The sequence below is a fragment of the Sminthopsis crassicaudata genome, chromosome 6 (assembly GCF_048593235.1).
Source record: "Sminthopsis crassicaudata isolate SCR6 chromosome 6, ASM4859323v1, whole genome shotgun sequence".
Classification (NCBI taxonomy): Eukaryota; Metazoa; Chordata; class Mammalia; order Dasyuromorphia; family Dasyuridae; genus Sminthopsis; species Sminthopsis crassicaudata.
This window is the reverse complement of record NC_133622.1, coordinates 241,286,625-241,293,065: the sequence shown is the minus strand read 5'-3', so window position 1 is coordinate 241,293,065 and position 6,441 is coordinate 241,286,625. Positions and strand designations below refer to the sequence as shown.

General features: G+C 32.2%; 1 pseudogene; it reads left to right on the top strand.

Annotated features, from left to right (window-relative positions):
- The first annotated feature begins 4,174 nt into the window (after positions 1–4,174).
- Positions 4,175–5,100, top strand: LOC141545562 (olfactory receptor 10AG1-like; annotated as a pseudogene).
- Positions 5,101–6,441: the final 1,341 nt, after the last annotated feature.

Below are 6,441 nucleotides of genomic sequence, written 5' to 3'. Positions count from 1 at the left end.
GAAATACTCAAGAAGGGAAAGGGACCTGTATGTGCCAAAATGTTTGTGGCAGCTCTTTTCATAGTGGCCAGAAACAGAAAGATGAATGGATGTCCATCAATTGGAGAATGTTGGGTAAATTAGGGTATATGAAGGTTATGGAATATTTTTGCTGTGTAAGAAATGACCAACTGGAGGAATACAGAGAGGTTTGGAGAGACTTATATAAACTGTTGTTGAGTTAAACGTGTAGAACTAGGGGATCATTATACACTTCAACAATGATACTGTATGAGGATGTATTCTGATGGAAGTGGATATCTTCAACATAGAAGAGAGCTAATCCAATTCCAATTAATCAATGAAGGACAGAATCAGCTACACCCAGAAAAGGAACACTGGGAAATGAGTGTAAATTGAGAGCATTTTTTGTTTGTTTGTTTTTGTTTTGTTTTGTTTCGCTTCCCAGATTATTTTTACCTTGAAAATACAATCCTTCCTTTGCAACAACAATAACAAGAAAATTCGGTTCTGCACACATATATATTGTACCTAGGATATACTATAAGATATTTAATATGTATGGGAATGCTTGCCATCTAGGGGAAGGGGTGGAGGGAAGGAGGGGAAAAACTTGGAACAGAAGGGAGTACAAGGGATAATGTAAAAAAAATTACCTATGCATATGTACTGTCAAAGAAAATGTTATAATTATAACAATTAATAATAAAAAAAGAAAGAAAAAAGAAAATAGCATGGGTGTAAAATTTTAGATATATCTTTATTTTACTTAAAACAACCCTGTGAGATGGGGAATATAGGAACCATATTCAAAATTGTAATAAAAAAAAACTTACAGGGAGGTGTTTTGATTCAGCAATCATTAAAATATTATTACTTGGCGAAGGCAAACAAGCATGGTCCTTTGACTTTAAACTTAGAGTTCTTTTCATTATCCCATGCTGCCTCAGTACCATGTGCTAAGTGCACTGGTTTTAGCATATGAAGTATGTAGTTAATTAAAAATTAACAAGTGACTTGGGGAGTAGGGCTGTTCCCAGAAAAAGACTGTAGAGTAGTTCTCCTTTCTATTTAAAGAATTCTGGCTATTTTGAGCTCAAAATATATTTTTAATAAGGAAGCTGATCCCTATTACATGATCCAGTTATGATTCTTGGAAATATTAAATAAAAAGACCAATGATGCACACTTGGAAACTCAGATGCCGAATTAAGGGTTTATGGAGCTTAGGTTAAAATATCTTCTCTGATTTTTACTATCTGCATATTTAACATACATCATTACTTAATTCAGGTATTTTATTATTATGTTTTACATTTATGAAATGAAAGTATTAGAGTGAATGGTTTTGCAGTTCCATTCTAATCATTTCTCAATGTCTGATCTCAGGAGCAAGAGAAGTTATACCCTACAGTGGGAAGATTGTAGAGCTCATGTAACAGAGAACACTTGGCATCCAATCTCACTCATGGTACTTAGTGGCAGGGTAAACTTAAGCAGATTATTTAGCAATTATAAGCTTCAGATTTCTCATACTCAAAATGAGGGAGATAATAATTGATATAGTATTTATTTCCAAGAGTTTTTGTAATTCTAATAATTTAATGCATATGCAAGTCTCTGCCATCTAAAATATTATGTTAATGTCAGTTATTACAGGTTTACATTGTTTACAATGCATTCATCAAAGAAAGAAATATCTGAATCTGATTTCCCTCTACTCAAGAAAGGTAAGGGAAAACTTTTAATAGTTCATTTACTCTGGCTTTTAGGGGTGATAGAGTATTGTCTAGATGATTGCGATGAATAATGATAAAGGAAATTGACTCTGGAATCTTAAGATCTGAGTTCAAAAATTCTTCTCAAACTTTTATTTATATGAAGTTTAGTAAGTCACTTAACTTCCTTGTATTTTAATTTCTTAAAGTTCAAAATTACCTCTTACATTGTTTTAAATATGTTCTCTATGGTTTCTAATTTTACTATTTGTTCTATCATCATAGGCTCCTTCTCAGGAATCAATATACAGTAAATATAATGTTTACATTGACACAAAGTCTTAATGAAAATCTCAACTTAAGATGTTGAATGGAACAAATTATATTTAGATATGAATAATATCCAACTCAAATGGGAATACAAGGATAGCCACCTGCAAATCATAACACTCTACCACAATGAAAAAAAAAGCATTATTCTATTAAAATTCATATTCATACGAGCTTATATTTAATAAGATACAATATATTGGGATAACTATAATAGGCACAAACATTATAAGGACATATAATTTTTAATTTGATGTGATTAGGGGAAATATCAAATAAAATTAATTTGAGCTACATTAATTTCATTCTTTAATCAAACATTAACAAGATTAACACCATATTCATTATTACATATTTCCTTTAAAAAAGTCTGTAAGATCACCAACTTGTTTTAGATACAGTCACAAGGACTTCATGAGACTTGAAATGTTTAAGCATGAGGATAATCTCCATTCCTACATTTAAAAAAATAACTATATGGAAATAATATATATATATATATGTATATATAATGGAATTTAAAATAATTTTGTTGATATAATTTAAGGGACCAAGGAAGAAAGAGAGCCAGACAGCCAGACAGATAGTAACAGAGAGAGAGAGAGAGAGAGAGAGAGAGAGAGAGAGAGAGAGAGAGAGAGAGAGAGAGACAGAGAGAGAGAGAGAGACAGAGAGAGAGAGGAGAGAGAGAGAGAGAGAGAGAGAGAGAGAGACAGAGAGAGAGAGAGAGAGAGAGAGAGAGACAGAGAGAGAGAGAGAGAGAGAGACAGAGAGAGAGAGAGAGAGAGAGAAAGAGAGACAGAGAGACAGAGATTGTATGATGTAATATAACACTGTTAGATGGAGATTTGGAGACATTTCAATGCCTATTTAGAGCAGGAAATACAGGAAAATATAATGGATATTTTCATTGTATTGTTGATTAGTCATTGGTATTTTTGGTTTTCTTAGCAAAGGTACTAAGTAGTTTGACATTCACACCATCAGATCATTTATAAATTGATGCACATAGGATTAAGTGACTTGCTCAGTGTCAGACAGATAGTAAGTGTCTGAGGCTGGATTGAACTTAAAAAGATAAATTTTACTGACTCTAGATTTAGCATCCTCTCCACTGTGTCACCTAGCTGTCCCTCATAATTTAAATATTTTATATTTCTCTATAAGAAATTTTCCTTTTGTGCATTTAAAAATTTGTGAAATTATTGAGACTAAATTGTCACTAACTGGATAGCTAGACTGTATAATGAATAGAGTGCTGAGTTTGGAGTCAAGACCTTAGAGCAAATATGGCCTCAGATCCTTATAAGATGTGTAACACACAGCATGTCATTTAAACTGTGTTTGCCTGAGTTTCCTGAACTGTAAAATTTAGATAATAATAACATTCACCTCCCTTGGACATTGTAAGAATCAAATGAGATTTTATTTATCAGCTGTTTAATGAATTGCAATCACAAAGTTAAATAAATACTTATTTTCCCATTTCCTCTAACTCAAAGGAGCATAATTAAATATTATAAGATGCAACATTTTTTAAAATAAAATGAATCTTGAATGATATTTCTAATAATAATATAATTAGGAGTCAGCTATTGGAATATATTTTGGAATATCACTTATGCTTAATGTTTCATATATAATTTCCACACATCAACATATTCATGATTGATAAACTCTATCACCCAATTACTATGTAAGGCAACGTTAGATAGACAAAGTTAGAGAATTATTAAGTCAGACAAGATTCTTGCCTCAAAGGATGTTATAATCTAGTCAAAGATTCAGCCGAAACACATAATTTACACACACACACACACACACACACGCAATGAACACATGCATGCAAATACATACATACTATGTAAACATAATTCACATATATACATACACACTTTATGCACACATACACATACATATACTCTAAAGATTATCAGAGTTGAAGATAGGGCAAAATATTAAAAGTGATTAGGAGTTTGAAACAAAAAAATCAGATTTAAAAATTGTAATTTGTGAATAATGTAACTGAACATCCTCATTTTACAGAGTAGGAGACAGTCCTTATATGGGGAAATGAATTGTCTTGACTGAATTCAGAATTTCCAGAAAAGGAGTCCATGGAAATAATGACGAAAGCAAATCTTAGTCTTGTGAAGGAATTCATTCTTTTGGGTTTCTCTGACTTACCCAATTTCCAAGGTATTCTCTTTGCTATTTTTTTATTCATTTACATTAATATCCTGATTGGAAATGGCCTCATTATTATAATTACGAAATCTGATGCAAATCTCCAAACTCCCATGTATTTCTTCCTTGGCAATTTTGCCTTCTTAGAAATCTGCTATACATCAGTCACACTTCCCAGGATGCTTTCAGACCTTTGGACTCAGAACAAAAATATTTCTTTGCTGGCCTGTGCTGCTCAACTTTTCTTCTTTCTTGTTCTGGCAGCCTCTGAGAGTCTTCTTCTGTCAGTGATGGCATATGACCGCTATGTGGCCATCTGTAAGCCACTCTATTATACTCTTATTATCAATCACAAGGTATGTGTTCAGCTAGTAGTTGTTTTCCTGGATCACTAGTGTGCCCATCATGATTGGGGAGACATATCAGGTTTTCTCATTACCTTTCTGCAAGTCTAATATACTCAATCATATTTTCTGTGACATGCCACCATTAATGAAGTTAGCATGTGGGGGACACATTTTGGTATGAATTCTCAGTCTATGCAGTAGCTATCTTATTTGCTTTTATTCCCTTTCTTCTGATAATTTACTCCTACATCAGAATCTTCATTAGCATCCAAAAGCTTCCATCAGAGAGGGGAAGATCCAAAGCCTTCTCTACTTGCTCATCCCATCTCATGGTGGTGGGGTTGTTTTATGGATCTGGTCTTGTTGTATATTTCCAACCCAAGACTAGTTATAGGACAGGAACAGGAAAAAATCTTTCTCTATTCTACACCATTATAACTCCTATGTTCAACCCTCTGATTTACACCCTTAGGAACAAGGATGTCATTATGGCAATGAAAAAAATATTGTCTAAATGAACAGGGTCATGAAGAAATGAGAAAAAAAATGCCTATCGATATTTTCTATTTATTAAGTTTTCCAATATCTCAAGACAGCTGATTCTTGTTTTAATCTTATCTGCCTTTGAAATTGAAATCATTTTCATCTTTTCAAGTCCAATGCATATATGCTATCATTTCAGGCATGACTGCAACACTTTTATATCCATAAAAGAACAAAATTTTCAAACATATATATATATATATATATATATATATATATATAAAGAAATTGTCTCGGGGCAGCTAGGTGGTGCAGTGGATGGAGCACCAGCCTTGAATTCAGGAGGACCCAACTTCAAATTTGTTCTCAGACACTTAACACTTCTTAGCTATGTGATCCTGGGCAAATCTCTTAACCCCAGCCTCAGGAAAATTAAAAAAAAAAAAAAAAAGAAATTGTCTCTCCTGTGAATGTGAAATGACAAATTGAGATAATTAATAGCTAAATTAGACTGACATTATAGAATATATGAAAAATACAGAAAATTGAAATTATTGTAGACTTCTACATAAAGATTAAAAAGATCTATTACTTTAATGAGAAGTAATATGAAAAGTAAATCAACATTTTTATTGCAATATTTTAGGTTCTTTCTCCCCATTCCAAAATTCAGTAAGAATATTCTAAATTTATTTTAACTTTGGGAAGTTTGTTTTCCTCTAAGCTTTCCACAGTCCTTTAATCCCAAAATAGTTTATTTGGCTTCTAAGAAGAAACAATTGAAAAAATCAGGTAGTTTAACAAAAAAATGAACTAAAAATCAGAAGAAAAAAGAGGCATTAAACTGGAGTCAATATTAGATGTTGGTGATTTGTATTTGGAACTGACATTTTAATTTATCTTTTATCTTTACCACTAAATTACAAGTGACTTTAGGTCAGTCACTAAATGTCTAAATCTTGGGAATATGGAATCATGATTTATAAAAGATTCTCATTCCAATAGTCTCTGATTCTAGCAGCATATGGCTCATATATATTTTGTTTTCCATGAGAAACCTTTGGTTTGAAGTAATGTTGTTCATGTCAAATTATTAGCTCCACATATTTCCAAATAACTAAATTCAAGATAGTATTCAAGAGTGACTCTGGAAATGGAATTTCAGGTTATTCCTGTAACTGTTTTGTATAACTCCTAGATGGGGGCTGTCTCATTAGAAGTTATATAATATATATATTTTCGCACCACCAATGCAGGAAACATATTAATTGTGCAAATATGCTGTTTTAATTGAAGCTAATTGACCTTGTTGGTGCTACACAAAATGGCTAATATTTTAAGTTGATGATTTTTTGGTAAATTAATCCATCTTTAAA